The sequence below is a fragment of the Antechinus flavipes genome, chromosome 3, assembly GCF_016432865.1.
Source record: "Antechinus flavipes isolate AdamAnt ecotype Samford, QLD, Australia chromosome 3, AdamAnt_v2, whole genome shotgun sequence".
Taxonomy (NCBI): Eukaryota; Metazoa; Chordata; class Mammalia; order Dasyuromorphia; family Dasyuridae; genus Antechinus; species Antechinus flavipes.
Window position 1 is genome coordinate 11,661,222 of NC_067400.1, and position 21,914 is coordinate 11,683,135.

General features: G+C 36.4%; 1 long non-coding RNA gene across 1 annotated transcript in view; it reads right to left on the bottom strand.

Annotated features, from left to right (window-relative positions):
• Nucleotides 1-2,224: 2,224 nt before the first annotated feature.
• The window catches only part of LOC127558396 (uncharacterized), a 44,484-nt gene continuing 24,794 nt past the window's right edge, over nt 2,225-21,914 (bottom strand). The window contains exons 2-4 of the long non-coding RNA XR_007952799.1: nt 16,034-16,190; nt 6,706-6,873; nt 2,225-2,572 (exon numbers count right to left, since the gene is read on the bottom strand). This is a non-coding gene — a long non-coding RNA (uncharacterized LOC127558396). The remainder of the gene's footprint in view (nt 2,573-6,705; nt 6,874-16,033; nt 16,191-21,914) is intronic.

Sequence of the window (21,914 nt, forward strand, 5' to 3'; positions counted from 1 at the left end):
GGAGCTACCTTTAAAGTGATATGGGGAAGGAGATGGGGAAGAGACATTTCTTTCTCTCTTTGAAGGGATTTCTTTCACAGACAAGCCTTAAATTAAAATTCTGACACTCAAATAGAAGTTAGTTACTGAAATGTCTCCAGAGGTGTGTCTAGCTTTGCTTTCTCAACCAATCATGCTCTCCTTTTCTTGACCTTATCAGATATGTGTTCATATGTCATAAAGAGACCTGATCATAGACATATAATCTTTATAAGTCAAAATCTCATCAGATATAGTCACATTCTGGGATGACATCAAAAGAGTTGGAAGGAGGGTTTGGGAGTTGCCATGTTATGTCCCCCCTACCACCCCCTTCACAATCACTATGCTTTCTGGAGATAGTTAGAAAACCCCTACTCTCAAGGAGCTTACATGCTGCTGGGGAGACAGGGAGAATGCAGAAGGAATCAGATTCATGGATGGATGGAAAATGCCAGTGGTGTATCTAGGATGTACTGGTAAGACAAAGGGGAATGTTTCTTCTCTAGTGTCCTTTATTTTGATTTAAAAAAACAAAAACAAAAAAACATTATTTATTTCTGATGTGAAGTAATTTTTCCAGGACCAAGATTTTAGCAGCAGGTCCTTTCCTTTAAGGAACTTTTGTTGCTGAGAAGTCAGTTGGTGCTTTGGACCTTTTTTAGGCACTCTGCTGAAAGCGGAGCAGCTAAAGCAGAGTGATTCAATTACATTGTCCTACAGAGACTTGGTTGGTTAAACTGGGGTGAAACTTTGATTCAATTTTTCCACTTTTTTTTTTTAGCTATCTTCTCAGTTAGTGGGTAACTTTGGCCAAAGGCATTTAATTTTTTTCTGATTATTATAACTCAGAAAACTCTGATTTTTCTAGCCTAACCTTTCTCCTTTCAAAAGATTTCTTATGATCAATGAGGTTCTGTCCAGCTTTAAAAGTATAAGCCAGGACATCTTTAGGGAGTTGAAAGAGATTCTGATGAATTTAAAGGAAAAAAGTTGTCAAAATCTGTGACTTTTTAGGAAGCTTTTCTATGATTTTTATTATTATCTTACATCAGCTACCTTCAAAACACTTAATTTTCTATAGTTTGGCTTCCTTTCTTTCAAAGCACAGCATGTACCTAAAATATTTAAATTAAATTAAAAAAAAAACTATGTCTCATACATACAAATACTAGAAAAACATTAAAGACTTTTCTTAAATATAAACCTTGAGATAGGAACAGGAACCTAGTAAAATAACAGAAAGACTTTGTAAGCAGAAGAAAAGAGAACAGAGAGACAAGCAGAGGAGGGAGTCTAGGAGAAACACTGGAGACATAAAAGGTAATAGGATAGAGAAGGAAAACGAGTAAAGGTGAAAGGGAATTATGGGGAAAGAGTCTACTGTAGATGGGCAGAGGGAAGTGTCAAGGAGATAGAGGCAAGGTCATTGAATGACCCAAACTAATTTAGCCTAGGGAATTTTTTTTTTAACAGAATCTGTAAATGTCTGGACCTAGAGCTGAGAGGATGTGGAAAACAGCCAGGAAAAAAATAAAAGTTCAGGAAATTGGTATTCGATATATAGAAATGTTAAACCCTTCCCTCCTCTCTTCCCCTTATGAAAATTGCTTCTGGCATATGAATAAAAGTCTGGACTTTGCCAACTAAGTTAGAATCCTTTCTCTGAAAATTATTAACTGTGTGAATCTGAACAAGTCACTTAATCTCTGTTTACCTCAGTTTTCTCAGAAAACTTGAGTGCTAATAGCACCTAACTCCTAAAGATAATAATTATAAAGTACATAGCCCAGTACCAGACACATAGTAAGCATATGTGCTGTGCAGCTATCATCATCATTATTACTAAGAGTTCCTATTACAAGATTATACCTGCTAGTGCTACAGACTCCAGAAATGGAATAATCTACCTTCAGGTAGTTTACATTTTAGATGGATGCACCTCATCTACCTCATGTGTAACTTATTTGGAGTTCGAAGATATCATTGATGCACAATGGGAAGAATCCTCAGAGGCTCCATCATCCTGTTTTACAGTTAAGGTTAAGTGTCTCGGGCAACATCAGCAGTCAGAGTCCCCTGCCTGCATGCTTTCCATGAGATAGCATTGACCTTTAAATGTTACCTCCTCACATGATCATACATTGGAAAGTGAAGTTCTTAATTTGTCAGATTTTCCCATTACTAAGTTCATGATGTCCTTTATTGGGAGCAGCCACCAATCTAATCCAATAAACATTTATTGATCATTTACAATATGCCAAGCACTGTGCTAAGTGCTGGAGAGTCAATGAATAAAAAGAAACAGCCCCAATTGTCAATGGTTTACAATCCCACATACAATCCACATATAAAAGAAAGTAGGAAATGAGATGGGAAATTGAAGGTGGAAAGGGATGAGGTGGGAAATGGGACACCTTCGGGTACCTAGTATGTATCTTGTTGCACAGAGTTGAAACTGGACAGAGCAGCCATGTAAAGTGGAGTTCTTCAAGTCCAATTTCTGCCCAAACAAAGGAAGGCATCGGAGGAGGTTGGTATTCTGCTTCCAGTCCTTCAATTAGAGGGAGAGGAGGTTGAAATCAATTAATGCTTGAATTAGCCACCCAAAGAGATCAGAGAGGCTGAGCTCTTACTGGGAAGGGCAACTGGCTCAGCAGAATTGAAATAAGTAAAGCAAGAAATATAGAGTAGAACCAAGGATGTTCACAAATTTTCAATTCTGATTGTAGGATGCAGAACTTAGAGATACCTTAGAAAATATTGGGTCCAATCTCCTCATCTTACTGAGGAGAAAGGTGAGACTCAGAAAGATTAAATGACTTTTTTGAAGTCACAAAACTATTGAATAACCAAGCCTACATTCAACCCCAAATGCCCTGCTTCTAAAACCACTGTTTCCCGCCCCCCCTTCCTGCCTGGAGATTTTGCTGTTTTGGGGGGAAATGAGAGAAAATGCAGCAAGGCATCCTGCACACAACTTTTCATATACAGAGGAGAGAAAATGAGGGAGAAAGAAGGAAGGATCATTTGTCAAACTTGATAACATTGCTAGAGAAACAGTCTTCTCCTATAACAATAAAACAGTGCGGTACACAAGGAAGTCTGCTGAATCTGGAAGCGGATGATCTGGATTTGAAACCTGGCTCTGACACTTCCTAGATTGAGTGCATTGGGCAAAGCACTTCAACTTTGGGGGCCTCAGTTTCTTCATCTATCAAATGAAGAAGTTGGGTCAGGTAGCTTCTATTCTCTCTTGTTTCAGGCAACTAGATTCATGATCCTAGGAAATAACTACCTAAAGACAACCATGGGTGTAATGTCATGGGTACCCTTCCATGAGCATCTTAAGCCATTCAGCCCTTAGTATGCAACTACATTGTCTAACCAATATCTAGCCCATTGTATGTGCTTTGTAAATGCTAGTATAACTAAAAGTAACACAGTCTCCTCTCCAGACTCCTCAAACTCTTTCCCCCTTGGTAGGAACTGCTGGATCTTTTTTCAGACACAGCCTTGTAGAATTCAGAATTACATCCACATCATGAGTCATTGCCGTGGCATATCAATGGAGGCTGGGAACCATCAACTAAGAGAAAAGCCATAAGTCATTTGTACATGTGCATAGTCATGCAAGTTTTACAGTTCCAAAAATATTTACTAAAAGAATTAGTTTGAATCATCTGCCACAAGTTAATTTCAAATAACAAACAACTTTATGGATAGTCTTTTTCCCTCTTCAATGATGCCATTAGAGAGGAAGATGCCATTAGAGGAGAAGATGTACTAATTAGATTATATGATAATAGAAAAATATAGCAAAAGGATGTAGCATAGGGAAATTAGAAAGAAGTGAAACACTTTTCATATCTGATATTTTCTGTAGGATTATATTTTTCTGTGGCTGATCTTAGAAGGAAAGCGATTGAATAGGAATATTGAGATGTCCAATAATCCAATCAAATTTATTAAGAGTCACCCATGAATAAAACATTGTGTAGGATGTGGAAAAATAAAAAAAAGAAGGCAAAAATACTTGCCCTTGAGGAGATTATGTTGTAGGGAAAGTAGCAGAACAGGTAAATATATAAGTGATACTTGGAGGAAAGAGCCAACAGTGACCAACAAAGAACATCAAGAAAGGCTTTCTGGAAAAAAATAACCCATAATCTGCACCTTGAGGGAAATGAGGTAAGGAGAACTCAGAGAAAAGAAGGTGGTATATTCAGGAGATGCTGTAGAAGTAGAATTAATCGGAATTGGAATCAAATTGGATTTGGAGTTTAGAGAGAAGGAATACAGTATAATGATTATCAAGACTATTAATTGTGGTAATGGGAAGGATGGTACTCTCATCAACAGAAAAGGGGAAAATTGGAGGAAGAATGAATTTAGGAGGAAAATAATGAATTCTATATTGGACATGTGCTTGACTCACCTATTGGAGTTATTTAATGGGAAGTTAGTAATCTAAGAGGGGACTTGTTTTCAGCAAACAAATGAGGGATGGTTATCAAATATATAGATGTGATGATATTCAGTTTATAAGATCATAGGGAGAGCATTTAAAGAGGTAATCCAATAGAGACTCGTAATGGGACCCTTTTATTAAACATTAAAATATATTAACTTTGTTATTAGATATCTCACTCCTCATTACCCAAATGAATCTTGTCTGTACTTTTGAATTCCCTTGGAAATTGGAATTGAAGTGATCCAAGAAGTCTGAGTTTGCTGCTGAAAATTTTAACTTCCTAGACAAAGAGTTCTTTCTATTCTAGACAAAATTAGGGAGTAAAGTACTTGATGACCATGCGTAAAGAGTCTAACTTTAGCTTAAAAAATAAAACATCTATTTCAATCAAGGACCATTACAATTTCCTTAACTATAAAATTAATTCTGTTAAGTTCCAAAATCTGTGATCTGAGTTGTCAAGTACAGAGCTTGCACTGATGATTTCTGAGAGAAGTCTAACATTTCCAATTTATTCTTCTTGGCAAGTCTGTGCCTCATTAAAAGAAAAAGAGAAACAAAACAAAATAAAGAACTGCTTTACTGTACTCAGCATTTGTCTAAAGGGCAAAGTGAGTGTTTGCAAGGTCTTTCAGCCTATGCACAGATGATGTCTCTAATGGAGAGTATTTCCCATCTATGGCCCTGACCTGGAAATGTTCAACTGAATAAAATATTCAACACTCTATTCAATCCCTAATAGGAAGCCTCCTAATCTATGGCTGGACTATTAGTGGCTGATTAGTTGGTTCTAATGGCAATTTAGACATTGAAAAGGAGATTTTTTTTCCTCTTGCTATACTGGAAAATGGCCTTTTGCTGGGATATATAAAGAGACAATCAAGGAAATTGTTTTTATTTATTTATTTGTTTTGTTTTAAAAACTCCAACCTTCAGCACTGACCTGGCTATCCTTTGTTAAGCAGGAGGATGAGAAACAGCATCACAAAGTCTCAATGTATGGAAGAAGCTCAGGCAGTCCAAGACATGCCTAATCAAGAATCTCTTCTTTGTCACAGGGATAAGTAGTCAGTTAGCCTTTCCTTGAAGAATTTTAATTAGAGAGGAAGCTTCTCCTTTCCGAGACAGCTCATTTCAGTTCTGGATACTTCTAATTACTTTTACAATTTTCTTTCAAAGTACCCCCCACCCCTTTATGGGGAACTTATGCCTACTGTTCCTTTTGTATGTTCTGGAGTTCAACCAAACAAATGTAATCTGTAATTTAAATGTCATGGAGTGTTGAGCTAAGAGTCATGAAATCTAAGTTTAAATCTCTGCTCTTGCTCTTAGTATTAAGCCTCAGTCTCTCAGTTTCAATTTTTTTCATCTGTAAAATGGAATCAATGATCTCTGAGGTTCTTCTCAGCTCCAAAGCTGTGGCCTTAAGTACAACATCACAATTTTATCAGCCCCTACCTGAGTTTTCTCTTCTCAAAGCTAAACAAAACCCAGTTCTTACAATCCCCTCTCTTATTTTACATGAATTTGAGGACCTTGTCATATGAGGATTATTTGAAAGAACGTGGTGTTTAATTAAGTTTTCTCTTATTCATTGACCTAACAATTACGCTCATACACAGTGAGTGTCAATGGTTTACTCAGTCTTCATACTAGATTTGCAAAAAGACCTCAAACTCTCTATGTCTCAGTTTTTGTCTCTTCCCCTGTTTCTAGGTGTCTTTGTCACTATGTCTACCCATCTGTCTCTTTCATTCTCTAACATTAGAGAAAATGCTTTGCAAACTTCCACCCATACATCCAGCACTGGTTTATAGTAGCACAATCTAACATGTTTCTTGCAGAACATAAGCTCCTTATGGTCAGGATCTGTTTTGATTGTTTTGATTTATTTATATATATATATATATATATATATATATATATATTTCTATTTCCTGGCATATAGGAAGTGCATTACTCAATTGCTTATTGGTTGACTTGTTGCAAATTCAATATGGGGAGGGAAGACATGGACTCTTCACCCATACTTAAGAATAGAACACAAAACAGCAAAGATTGCTGAACTCCATATTAATCCTAAAACAGTTACTCATACTGTATAGTGTTGTGGAAGATGACCCCAAATAAACATATGGGCAGAAAAAGACATCAGTCAGTCATTGATTGAGGGTGAGATAGAATGGGAGAAGAATTAGAGAAATAACCCTTACCACACACAAAAGTAGGTTGGTGACCATCATGTGGAGGAATTATGGGAGAACAAGTAACAAGGAAAAATGGTGATTGGACTGTGATTTGCCCTCATAGGTGCCACCTCAAGGAAATGACAAATCTCTTGCAATGATGACAGACAACTCTCCATGGAGGGCAGAAACCACCTAAGAAGAGAAAAAGAATATTTTGATGACAATGAAAATCACTGATGCCATCGCCAGCTCTTGTCAGTCCAAACTGCTTGGCCCCCCAATCCTCTACTTAGCTTGAACACCATGTTGACTTTATCTGATTTTATCCAAAAGAACATTTATCTTCACTAATCTTCACTAATCTCATGGAGAATAGCTAGTCCAAAGAAGTACTTCACTTTTTCAGATGAGGAAACTGAGACCCACAGAGTTACTTAACTGAAGTCATAAAAGGCACCAAACCCAGATCCCTGCCTCCAAAATCAACTTTTTTTCCACTGGATCAATCTGACTCTTCAATTAGGTTCAATAAACATTTATTAAGTATCTACTATGTTCCAGGCAATGTGCTAAGTACTGGAACTTTTCGATTGAATCTTAAAAAATTATTTATTAAGTGCCCAGATTCCCACTGTGCTAGATGCTTTGGCTATAAAGAAAACAATGAAATAATCTACAGGGGTAAAAGAGGAAAAATTATGCAGAATAAAGTGAAAAGAGTTTTTACAAAATTCATAGGATTTAGATTTGGCAGTTACTTTTTATTTCATGTACTGGAAGCCCCTCATTTTATGGATGAAGAAACCCTGACCCAGGGAGGTCTTTATCTGTGATTTCAAGTCACTGGGAGAAAGCTGGGATTTAAACCCAGGTTCCTTGAATCCCCCACAGCTCTTTCCACTGTGTAAAAATGTTGCTCCAAATTTATTTCAAGACACAGAGCTCAGAAGTACCAACAGGATATGAAGCTTAATGCTAAGTCTCTCAAATATAAAGAAAAAAGAATAAAAAGCAAAACAAAACAACAACAACAAAGGCCATTCTTTCCCTTACACAGCTTAGATGCATAAACTCTCTCATGCTTAGAAAGAATTAAGTCAAGCCAGCTACTTAACTCATAAGATAATTTGAAGAAGAGAAAAAAAAAAATCATTGAAATTTGAACTAGGAAGATAATTGGAGGAAGAAAAATCTCATGGAAACGGTCAAAGTCCTTGTTAACAAATAGATTCCCAGAGACGGAATTGGCAGCTCCTGGCTTCTAGATCAATAGATGAGTCATATCCCTAATGCATGTCTAAGAATCTATTAAGCATTTGCCTCTCTTGTAATACTCAGCATTTTCCAACACTTCTTTGGGATCTGGAAATACTCTTAGTTGGCAGGCTAATGTACCTTGCTCTGAGATCCCTTAGAGATTTCGGTTATGATGCTACTTTGCTCCCTTGGATGAATTCCCTTCCTACTTTTCCAAATGTAAATCACTTTAAAATAGAATGCTTTCAAATCTGGGAGAAGTGAGAAAAGGAGCCTCCTAAACCGCTGCCTCTATCTCCCATCACCAGATGAATATTTCATTTCTTGTCGCTTTGGAGATTGGAACTTTGTAGTCTCCCAGTAAAAACCGAAATAAAGAAAAAAAGGTAGATAGGAAATGCCCTCAATAGAAAATAATATTTCATAATCCTAGAAGGCTAGAATGGATTTAATTTAAATGGCTTTCTTCCTTTGGATTTGGTGCTCTATCATTTCAAAATAGAACCATTTCTTCCAGTTTTGGTGAAAAGGGGTAGGGACACTCTTCCAAATCCTGATTTGTCTAAAAATTTTAGAAATCTTCAGATAGAAGGAGCTTGAGATGACATTTAATCCAATTTCACAATGTTGACAAGGGGAGGCTTAATGATTTGTCCATAGTTGTACCATTACTAATAGAATTATAATTCCCAATTCTTTTCACTGTAGCTCTTTTTAACTTGTAAGACAGAGCAGTGGTACAATGGCTAGAGCACTGGATCTAGAGGCAGAAAAATGCTTTCTGAGCTCAAATCCAGTCTCAGACACTTATTAGCTATGTGATCTTGGGCAAGTCACTTCACCCTATTTGCCTCAGTGACCTCATTTGTAAAATGAGAAGGAAATCTCAAACCACTCCAATATATTTGCCAGGAAAACCACAAATGAGGTCAGCAAGAGTTGGATATGATTGAAAATGATGGAACATCAGAACTTATAAGAAAAGTTCAGTATGTCGTCATATGATGATACAGGTTCATAGATTTAGTGCTAGACAGGACTTACTTCCAAGGTCAGCAAATCTAATCTACCCATTTTATAGATAATGTAGATTTTATAGATGAATTGAGGCACACATAATTTAAATAATTTGCCCAGAGTCACCTACCAAGAAAGTAGTGAGTGCTAGCCAATGAGGGTTCACAGTCATTACTCCTTTTCCAACCTGGATCTTCATTCTTATACTTATTTATTAATTTAACAAACACTCATTAATTAGCTCATTTGTCCAAAACTCTGCATTAGGGCTGAAGATACAAAGATAGCTACAACCTAGATTTTATTCTTTACCCACAAATTTACAGGATGGAGAGGAAAACAAGAGAGAGAGAGAGCGCACGCTGGTATTTTTCCTCTTCTGGTTTGGAGTGATTCCAGTGTCAGACTGACATTTCAGTAGAAAATAACTGGTCAATTCTTCCTGTATTTATGATTTTGCCTTCTTCTAGTTCTGTATCGATTTTTTGTTGTCCTGTCTTTTCACTCATTTTATGATCCCATTGGTGTTTTCTTGGCAAAGATATAAGAGTGTTTTCCTCTTTTGTTCTCCAGCTCATTTTACACATAAGGAAACTGTGGCAAACAGGGTGACTTGCCTAGAGTCACACACAGCTAGGAAGTGTCTGAGATCAGATTTGAACTCAGGACTTCCTGACTCCAGGCCTGGCACTTTCCATTGTGCTACCCAGCTTCCCCTTATCTATGTTACTGTTAGAGCAAGAGTTCATAATATATCATCTTTGAACTCTTAAAATATATTTATGCTTATTTCATTAAAATGTGTTTCCTTTCTAATCTTATATTGTAATGTAGATCTGGGGACCAGCCTTGGTCTTAGTGGAGGAGTGAAGGAGGCAGGAGAACCATGAGGCTGGTCAAATATGGAGTCCTTATTTCAAGTCTTCTCAGTCCTTAAATACCTTAATATGATTACATCATTACAGCACACTGAGCATGTGCCAACTAGAGAACCATTACATCATCACATCACACTGAGCAAGTGCTAACTATAAGCACCCTGCTATTGACATGTAAATGCCTTTTTTTACTGTAAGTATCCCTTGTTTCAACAAGTGGTCATGCCCTCTTTGACTTCTCAGAAAGAGTGAGAATACCAAAGGGAAGTGGGGAGCCAAACCAAACATTGTCAGCAGGTTCCCTCTGGGTTGAAAGGTCTTTTACCATGCCCAGAGTTCCCCCACTATCTGCGGCCCTCTACATTATATATTTTATACATTTAAAAACTTAATTCTGAAAAGGGTTTTATAGATCTTACCAGACTGACTGCCTAAGAAATCTAAGACACACATACATACACACACACACGTTTAAATGCCTTTTACTGTGTCAAAAATGGTCAGCCTTGGCCCCATTTCCAAGGTCACCTACAGACTCAGGCCAATTGCTTTCATTTCTTCTGTTTTATACACTTACATGTACATAACATGTGTGTATAGATATGTGTATATACATACGTATGAACACACATGTTTATGTACCTCTCCACATGTATATGTGTCTATGTATGTATATGTGTATATATATGTTTATCTATATATACATACATATACATATATACATATATATATATATATATATATACACACACACACGTGTGTGTGTGTATATATGTGGGGAATTGCATTTGATATTCTGCTTGATAAAGGAATACCATCCAATACTTGATGTCCCCCTGCCATATCTTGTAATGACAATAAGGCTTCACTTGGCCCAAGTTTACCCAAGATTATATTTGACTTTATGGTCCTTTGACTGTCACAAATCATCGCAAAGAAGAATTCCTGGCAAAATTCTGAGAGAAATGTGAGATGGGAGAGCATATTCTCAGTCAGCTTTATGGATATTTCATTCACTGATCTCATAGTGAATACTCTGCAGACCCAGAAAGCTTGATTACCAAATGAAACCATTGACCTTAACTGTGAACTTAGAACAGATCCTGGCACTCAATAACCACATAAGAAATGTTATCTTGTTACTTACTTGTATCTTACATTAACTTTTCCTATTCCACAATTGGAAATTGTGGGAAACTAAGATTTCCCTTTTAAAAAGAGATAGATAAGGTCAATTTTTGAATGTAGCATTAAGAAAAATGAACTTTTCATGTGTAATTGTCCCCTAGTTTCTGCCTGATGATTGGGGTTCCTAAGAAGAGAAGACCCTGAATGGAAAAAATTAAGAACTTTATTCTGAGATACAGGATCCCTTATTTTCTCCCAGGGTTAAGTTACACCTTTTAAATTTATCACCACATTGAGTAGCCAACACTATACCCAAGGCAAATTCAGCTGGGAATGTGGTGGGGAGATGAAGATGAACAACTAAAAGGACAGTGTCATAGTCAGATTAGTTGGAGGTAGGGACACAGCCATTCATGAGAGGAATGGATCTCTTAGAGGGCACAGTCACTCCAGGAAGGGGTAGCCAATCTTGGCTCTCTTCTAGGACAAGGTAGCACTTTTTAGCAGAGCTGGGTGTAGCCCATCATGCTTAATACTTAATCTTTAGAAATTACAGGTGATTCAGAGAAAATCAATCCTATATCTTTGCCTTTCCCACTCTTTCTCCTTTAGTGATCAATCACAAACTATAAGGGATATTGAGTCTGACCATTATTTAACTAAGGAACATCTCTATAATATCCTGAAATAGTATTCCAGTTTTAGGGAGCAGCTAGGTGGTACAGTGGATAGAATACTGGTGTAGTTGAAGACATCTTCCTGAGTTCAAATCTGACTGGAGGTATTTACTAGCTGTGTGACCCTGGAAAAGTCACCTCACCCTGTTTCCCTCAGTTTCCTCATCTGCAAAAATGTGCTGGAGAAAGAAATGGCAAACCTCATCCAGTATCTCTGTCAAAAAACTCCACATATGAAAATTGCTTTGAGTTTCATCCTCCATAAAATAAGGGGTTTTAGACCAAGTGATTTAAGAGCTTTTCTAACTGTACATCCTAAAATCCTTCTCTGCTTCCTTCTTAATACCAATTTTATATTTCTGCTACACTTCAAAGAGCTAAAATTTCTCTAAAAGTTTGTTTTTTAACTTTTGCAAAAGTGATTTATGGAAAACCTGGAAAGACTTATAGAAAGTGATGTATAGTGAAGTGAATAGAGCCAGGAAAAGATTCTACACAGTAATAACAATATCATTCAGTGAAGAATTGTGAATGACTTAGCTATTCTCAGCACATTAATGATCCAAGACCAACCCAAAGGACTAATGCCTTCAAAGAACTGATAATTTTTGAATGCAGACTGAAGCAGGATGTTTTTTTTTTCTTTTTTTTTATTTGAGTCTTCCTGTACAAAACAACTAGTATGGAAATGTTTTACACAATTGCACACATATAATCTATATCTGATTGCTTACTGTTGTCTCAGGGAGGGGAATGGGGGGAGAGGGATGGATAGATTTGGAACTCAAAACTTGAAATAAAAATGTTTTAAAAAGTACTTCGTGACATTTCAGGAACAGACAAGAACAGGTTTAATTAATACATAGAGAAGAATTGGAGATTGAACTGTAGGCACTTTACAAGCCAAGACCTGAGTCCAGGCCCTGAGGTTCCTTTGTTACTCTTGTTACAGTTGATAGCATCACCCCACCTGGAGCTACTTGGAAGGAGACGCATTCACAGAGCTCCTAAATGGTTGATGTTATCAACTGTAACAGGGGAAACAGACAGAAAACAGTGAGCAGTTCAGGTCTTAGCAAGCAAAGGAAGGAGAAACTCGATTTTAAGTCATCTTGGAAAGAGCTAGATGTGATAACTTTTAATCTAAACCCTGGGCTAGCAATGATGGTGATGTTTCCATTTGATCACTTGTATTCCTCCATTCGCCATTTCCTGGTCATCTTTTCTCTCAAGGAAAAGAGCAAGATGTTAAATTGTTGCTCTCATAGCCCTCTATGAGGGCTGTACCTGGTATAAGACAACAAAAGAAAGTTCCCTAAGTCTAGTCCTTTGGCATCAAATGGAGAAGTAGGCCTTAGGAAGGGCATTTAGGGACTCTTTTCATATGATAGTCTGTGTTCACAGAAAGAGGTGAACATACAGGAACAGTGATTACATGAGTACGTCATACTTTTTGCAATTCCAATTTCATAATATCTCCATGAATCCTAATTACAATTAAAAAAAAAAAAACACATTCCTTAAGAGGACCAAACTAAGGTAACCCTAGGGGGAAAAAACAATCCAGATTTTACTGTAGCAAAGATTTGAGATAAGTTTAGTTGATCTTTGACTTTTTTTTTTTTTACAATTCTAACATTGTCCCCAAGTTTCTGTAAGCAGTAGCTGAAATCAATGGCACTTTAAGCATCCAAGCCTTGTCTATAGATTCTCTGGAAGGAAAATATTTAGTTCCATGATCTTCCTTCTTTCAAGAAGGGATTCAGGATTAACTATGAAAACACATTGGTCCCATTGTCAAGATGTGTGGTTAAAAACACAGACACACAAAATTTTAAAACTCTAATTCAAAGGACTTACATGTCCAAAAAAATTGGTAGTGATTCTTTTTGTGGTAACAAAGAATTGGAAAAGGAGTGTAAGCCCACTCAATTAGGCAATGGCTAAATAAGCTGTGGGGTATAAAGGTAATGGAATATTATTATTCTATAAAAAATGATGACCAAGCTGATTTTAGAAAGGCCTGGAAAGATTTATACGAACTAATGCTGAGTGAAACAAGCAGAACCAGGAATATGTAATATTGTACACAGTAACAGTGAGAATGTGCAATGATCAACTATGGTTCTTCTCAGTGATTCAGTAATCCAAGGCAATCCCAATAAACTTTGAAGAGAAAATGCCATCTACATCCAGAAAAAGATCTGAGGAGACTGAAAGTAAATTAACACATGTTATGTTTACTTCTTTTTTCTGCTTAAAAAAAATCTTTCCTATGGTTTTTCCATTTTGCTCTGATTTTTCTCTCCCAGCATGATTCATAAAACAATGTGTATTAAAATAAGTAAATTTACTAAGAAAAAAACCAAACACCCCCAAACCCAAAAAACTATAATCCCTTAATCAATAATGATTTCAGTGGACTAGTGATGAAGCTTGTTCATCTAATAGAATAGTGATGGATTCAGAATGAGTCATGTATTTCTTGTCCAGTATTTTCCACTGATCTCTTTCCTTTTGTCCAAAACAAGATGTTTTGATCACTTTTGCTTTATAACATAGTTTGAAGCCTATGACTACTATTCCATTTTTATCCTAACTTCATTTCATAATTTCCCAAATATTTGAGATACTTTATTTTTCAAATGGATTTTATTATTTTATTATTGTTGTATTCTTATTGTTATTGTTATTATTTATCATTATTATTTTTCTCAAGCTCTATAACATATTCTTTCTGTAATTCAATTATTATACCATTAAAAGTATAAATTCATTTTATTATTGTCATTTTTATTGGTCTATCCATGAAAACTTATTCCTCCAGCTATTAAGGTTCTTTAAATTTTTTAAAGTAGTACTATGTAACTAAATCTATACAAATCATTGGTGTGTTTTGGGATATTAATGCCATGCCCAAATATTTTATTCATGTTGTATTTATTTAGAATGGGATTTCCTTTCTTATTGCTTCTTATGTTTTGTTATCATTATATAAAATATTTTTGAATTTTGAGGATTAATTCTATAATGTCCAACATTGCTTTAACTATTAATTATCTTGATATTTTTGCTAATTCTCTGGGGGTTTCCAAGTAAACCATCATATCTTTGTTGAACATGGATAGTTTTATCTCCTCTTTATTCATTTTTATTCCTTTCATTCCTTCTCATCTTATGCCTAGTGCTATTATTCCTAGAAATATTTCAAATAATACTGAATAGAGTGGTGTCCTTGTCTCATTCTTGTATTTATTGAAAGAGATTCTAGTGAATCTCTGTGGCATGTGATGCTTGCTTTGGGTTTTAGATAGATTTTTTTTTAAATTATATTACAAAAGGTCCCGCTATGCCTATATCTTGTAATGTTTTTAGCATAAAAAGAATGTTGTGCTTTGTCAAAGAGCTTCTCTTCTTCTATTGAGGTGACCATGTGATTGGATGTTTTGGTTTTTATATTGATTATTTTTACTAATGTCCAACCATTAAGTTACTTAGGATAATAACATCTCTTTTAGGCTTACTTTATGTTTGTTTGTTGATGCTCTGATTATTAAAAATTCATATTTAGTTTATAATATATTGTTAAATATGATTGAAAGGATATGATATTTCCCCTAAAGACTACTTTAACTATATATCTTTTTTGGTATCTTGTTTCATCATGAAAGCAGCAGAGAGAGCTAAAACTGCTCCATTCTGACTTCAGAATTTCTACATTGATCCTAATCCTGATTTTTTTTTTGGTACTGCAGTTCTACCCTCTTGTAGAGGGCAGGACCTCTGAAAAGGTATATCTAAGGTTCAGTATGATTGATTTAATCCTACAACAAGATGTTAACTCGGTGGAATTGAGATAATGATTCTCTAGTTTACATGTACTTAGTACTTAGTATAGTTCTACAAGTTGACACCTATTCTACAAGATAGACAACTATGATGATGTACTTATAATAGAGTATAAGAGCTAAGAGATCTGGGAGAGACAGATTGGGAGATAGAGAAGACAGAGGACTGAAGGCTGGAGGACAGACTCAAAGATAAAGAATCTCTTGATGGCTGTCCTGTCTTCTTCACTTCTCCACTAAGACCAAGACCCATTTGAAGGTCCCTCAGAAAGCTAGCCCGGTTGTCCTAAAAAAAAAAAATTAATCTCAGTTATATAAATACATGCAGTTAAAAAAAAAAAACACTCCCAGTTCCTTATGAATATTCTTCCACCATCCTTTTTCTCCAGACTAAATATCCCTAGTTTCAGCAACTGTTATTTGGAGCAATCTCTGAACATATGCCAGAATCTTAGATTTGGACCTGGAAGAGATGTCAGAGATCACATATTTCAATCTTCTCTAATTACAGGTAAGATAGCTTATACTGTAGGAAGTTTTGACTTACCCAAAATTACAAAGGTGGCAAAGGCCAGAGGAGAGATTTGGAACTTCCAGATCCTCTAACTTTAGAGCTTTTCCCACCATATCATGCTGGGGCAATCTTGATCACCCTTTCTGATCCTTCTAAAATGTGTTGTCCACAAATGGACATAGCATTCCATCTGTTCAACATAGAAAAATTATTTTCTTCCTCCATCTGGGGAATAGTAAAATGAATGAATAATAAAAATATTAACTTGCCACCATTTTAGAAGTTGAGGATTACAGATAACACTTAGACCCCTCTATTTGAAGGACTGAGAAATTTCATTCTATCAGTTTTTTTTTTCAGTTGATTCTGTAATTCCAGAGATCATAGAATGACAGTCAATTTAAACATCACAGAATCCTTACTTCAGACCCTGAAAAATTCAATCCTCCAAAATGGGACTTAAATGCAGGTCATTAGCCCCTAGTTGTTCCCAGGAATCTAAAAGTGATACTTTTCTCTTCTCTCCTCCAGAACTGCACAATTCTTTTTACTAGGTTTTTTTTTTTTGCCAGCCTACATTTACTTTTCAGAATTTTCTGCTGACAAGTGATATTGTGTAAATGCAATGACAGCCATGAGTTGTGACAACCACATTGAAAAATTTTATGACAAAATTACTGCTAAATTAGCTTTTTGTATTATGTGGTCTCACTGGGAAATATTGTATAATTTGTCCCTGAAATTAGGTTAGTCTGACTAGGGATGGGGTATAGAGTGGGATGGGGGAGCATTTAATGTGACTAACTTAGCATAAATGAATGACTGTAGGTAGAACATGCCCACTTTATGTTTTTCTCCTCTTCTTTATAAACCACTTTAATCAAAGTGCTCTGATTTTGGAGTAAAAGTTTTGTGAACTGGTGACAGTGTGCAAGGGGGAGGTCTGGGGAACAGTAGAAGCTTGAAAGAAGTTGAAGTAGCAGGAGGAGGTGGGAGAAGGGGAGGAGGACTGCAAAGATAAGTCTGGAGAAAAGAACTAGAAGCAGATCATAAAAAACCTCAAATAACAGTAAAAGATTTTGGACTTTGTTGAGTAGATACTAAGGAGCTATATAAGAATTTTTATTTTGCAGTGGTATTATATGATCAGTGGTGAACATGAAGATGATAACTTCAGCAGAAGCTTAAAAAATAGGTTGGAAAGGAAAGCTTACAACATGACCTTGTTCAAATCTCATTCCCTTGAAGCCAAAATGAAAAGGGATTATTTGCAAGTCCTAGGTGAAGAGGAAGCTGGTTAGCATGAATTTTCTATAAATCTTAATTCAGCATTCTTAAGCATAAGCAGAAGGAAAAGTCAGAGCCTAGAACTTTTGCTTTAACAAGGATCTCTTTGTTGTTCTGTGTGATGCTGGTTCTTCAAATTTAGGAGACGTACCAGTGAACATTTGCAAAGGAACAGGTTCCTGTTGTCAGAGACATTCCTCCTTGATGGTATGAGTCCTCCGTCTGGTAATACAAATATTTTCACTAAACTCAGCCTGAGAGCTGGGACTGAGGTGGATTTCCATCTAAGAGTGGGTTATATGAGGAGGGAAAATAGGAAGGGATTCAGGAGCATCAAGATCAGGAAAGAATGCTGCAATTGAGTCTTTTAGCTCTCGTTCTTTCTCTTTGTCTTTCCTCTCTCTCTCTTTCCTTATTTCTTTCCTTCCTTTAATTCATCTTTCCTTCCTGCCTGCCTTCCTTGCTTGCTTACTTGCTTCCTTCCTTCCTTCTTTCCTTCCCTCCCTCTCTTCCTCCTCTTCTTCCTTTTTTCCTTCCCTACTTCCTTCCCTCCCTCTTTCCCTCTCTTCTTCCTTTGTTCCTTCCTTCCTTCCCTTTTTCTCTCCTCCCTTCCTCTCTTTCTCCCTCCTTCATTCCCTACTTTCTTCCTTCCTTCCTCTTTCTCCTCCTTCCTTCCTTCCCTATTTCCTTCCCTCTATCCCTCTCCCTCCTCTTCCTTCCTTCCTTCTTTTCCTCCTTCCTTCTTTCCTTCCTTTCTCCACTTCTTTTTATCTACATTTCCTCCTTCTCTTTCTCCTTCTTTCCTCCCCCTCTCCCTTCTCCTTCTTCTCTGACAATCTGTCTGTCCCTCAAGTATAATCCTCATATTAGAAACCCAATAGAAAGCAGAAATCATGTGTATGTAGTTGCCCTATAATTAATAAGGGGGGAAAGTGGATAATTTTCAGGCATTCTTATTTTGAAATAGCACAGTTTGAGCAACAGTAATGAAATAGAAAAAGCAAATTACATTGGGGAAAAACAACATAGGAATAATGGGTTCAGAATTAGAATAAATGGGAGTGGGTTTAAAAGGACACTCGTCTACTGCTGCCCAATAACAGCATGTATCTTATAATGGTTGAATGAGGATCATCAATAAAGTGGAAACTGGAAGTCTTATAATAAGAACAAAAATGACTACTGTGTTTTCCTAAGATTTGCCATCACCTGTTCTGATTAATCACGAAGCACTCCTTTAAATCTGAGAGAGTGATTGCCAATATGCTCTTTGGCCTCTGCCTACTGTGAGCTGACATGACAAAGAAATGCTTTCCTCAGGATTATGAAAAGAGTGGGGAATGAAGTGATCCATTTGTTTGATTCAGGAGCACCTTTCCCTGAAACTTGTCTCCCCGCTGCCAGTTCCAGAAACAGAATCAATCTGGGGGAGTAATAGAAGGCTTTAAATATGAAGAAGAGAGAAACATTCTTAACTGTGATGAAAGGACTAAGAAAGAGGGAGGGAGAATGAAGTTTAAGATGACATTCAAAAGTTTCAGGGAATTGATGAAGTAAAATAACTCAATCAACCAATATTACCTGTGCTTTCCAAACCATTGAAAACTGGATGAAAGTCATTTGAAAAGCTCATGAAAAGAAGAGGAAGACAGCTAAGTTTAATTTTTGACTCCAACATTCATGAGTTTTATGTCCTTGGATTAGTTAGAGGTTTATAGGTAGAGGCCGGTGATGGGCCTTGGAAGGCACAATCCTGTTCCTCTCATTTTTCTGATGAGAAAACCGAAGTCTAGAGAGCATAGTATATAGCAGAGCAGGAATTTGGATCCAGATTCTCTTCCCCTTCAATTCATCATTCTGACTTCTATACTAGAGCACCGTGATGATTCATGTATATATGCAGAAACCCCGTGTTCTTGGAATAAAACATTTCAAAACTCAATGCTTCCAGGAATTCAATAGCCAAATTAAATAATCCACCCAAGTATCTTATTTTATAGCATTTTTCCTGGCAAAAAAAGTTTACTCTTCTTATTGGCTTTTGCAAGAAAGACTGCATAAAAACAATTGATTTTTCTTTTCATAAAATGACTTTTAGATTATTGGTAACATAATTAAGAAAAGAATAATGAGATACAGTAATAAAATACCCTAAAGATTTTTCTCTGTGAGTTTCACTTTTTTATATTTAAAATGAAAGGTTTGGACTAATTTAAGAGATTTCTATATTCCCTTTCCACATGAACAATCTGTGAAAAGAGAAGAGAATATAAAAGGAGGAAATAGATATTTTTTCTATTATGCATAAAAACCTTAATTTCTAAGTTACTGGACAGCAAAGATATTCTCATTCATTATTTGAATGTTAGTTTGGATAAACCAATGAAAAAATATTTATTGAACTCTGTTCAATTCTGGGATAATGGCGCTCAGAATCCAAGGGATATGAAATAACTTCATTTAAAAATGATCTTATCAGGGGAAGCTAGGTGGCACAGTGATAGAGCATCAGCCCTGAAGTCAGGAGGACCTGAGTTCCAATCTGGCCTCAGACCCATAATACTTCTGGCAGTGTGACACTGGGCAAGTCACTTACTTACCCCCAGTTGCCTCAGCCCCAAAAAATAATCTTCTCATTAAAGTGGCCAACAGTTTTTCTCCATGATTTACTAATTACATTTGTTGCAATACCCATGTTTTAAATATTATGGACATGTTTTCTGTCTATGCACAGTGACACAGTGAAAGGAACATTGGCTTTTGGGTCACTGAGTCTAACTCTTTCATTTTACAGGGAAAGGCATGAGGCTCAGAAAGACTAAATGCCCAAGATCACACTTGCCCAAGATGGAGTCAGAAGTGTCTGAGGCAGGACTCAAAAGCAGGACCACTGATACTCTACTTCACTGTGAATTAGAGATGCTGGGTTCATACCTTGTGATACCTTTGTAACTGTGGGCTTGCCATAAATTTTCTGAGCTTCTGTTTCTTTATTTGTAAATCATAAATCAAGGGGCTGCAATTAAATGTCACTTGAGACCTTTTCTAGTTCTAGACCCTATAATCATATGAAATTTCTGAAAATCTCTGGGTTAACAAATGGAGAGATTATAGGAGACAAAAAAAAAAAGACTTTCCTTCAAGAGAGCTTTGGGGAGAGATGGTTTGAGGGTGGGGACTGTTTCAATTCTGTCTTTGTATTCTTTGTACCTAGCCGGAGGCCTAACAGATAATAGACTGCTCATAAATATGTATTGAATTGAATTGAATATACGGCCGCATTAAAAAATAACTGAAAGTCATCTTTAGAATGGGCTGGCATAAGTGGTTTGTGAGTTGTGTTGTTGACAAGAACATTCACAAAGACATTAAAAAAAATTGTACTATAGTCATCTCTCTAAAAAGAGCCTGCACGATAGGCTGGTCTCTTACCACCATCGTTCCTCCCTAATTGGTTCTACCTGCATATGTAGGTGTGGGACAGTCAATCTACTTTTTAAAAAAAGAGAAATGAAAGAACATAAAGTTTTGTTTTGTTTTGTTTTCAAATCAGCTGGCAAAGCTATGTTACATAAAGCAGATAGCAAAGCAGATCAATGGCAGCAGTACAAAAATGAGCATGCAAGACAAAGGTAGCCTTGAATGTTCAGAGCAGCCACTGGAATCTGTTCTATAATAGGATATACTCCTTCTGTTGGAGTCAATGTTATTTTTAAGGGCACCAAAACCCATCACCTGATGGGTTTATGGACCCAGTATGGTTGCCAGGTGGTACAGTGGCTAGAGAGAAGACCTGTGTGAGCAGGTAATTTCAAGCCAATGGGAGATTCCTTGACAACTCTTTTTAAGAGAGATTTCTTGTGACAGATTAGGCACAGGGGGGCCTTAAGCTTGTTAGCTTTCTTCCATGCTTTTAGTTTAGTTTCTTTTTTTTTTATAGACAAATGTTTATCTTTTATAAAACAAGGATCAGCATTATATACTTCAACAACAATACTACATGATGATCAATTCTGATGGACAAGGCTATCTTCAACAATGAGAGGATCTGAATCGGTTCCAATTGATCTGTAAGGAACAGAACCAGCTACACCCAGAGAAAGAACACTGGGAAATGAGTGTGGACTGCAACATAACATTTCCACTTTTTCTGATATTGTTTGCTTGCATTCTTGTTTTCTCTTCTCAGGTTATTTTTACCTTCTTTCTAAATCGGATCTTTCTTGTGCAACAAGATAACTGTATAAATATGTATACATATATTGTATTTAAGATATACTTTAGCATATTTAACATGTATGGGACTATCTGCCATCTAGAGGAGGAGGTGGAGGAAAGGAGGGGAAAAGTTGAAACAGAGGTTTTTGCAAGGATCAATGTTGAAAAATTACTTTGCATATAAAAAAGCTCTAATAAAAAAAAAAAACAAGGATCAGGACAAACTAATATGAATCATAAATGTTTGATAGCAAATTTTTATTTGCCTGGTTAAAAAACAACTAAAAAAACAAACAAAATCCTGTAAAATGGATTTGCTCATTTTCTTATGACCCAACAGATTAATACTTACACATGCAAATTAAAGACCTCAATGAAAGGCTAAGCTACTGTAGTTCCCCCTCCCCCA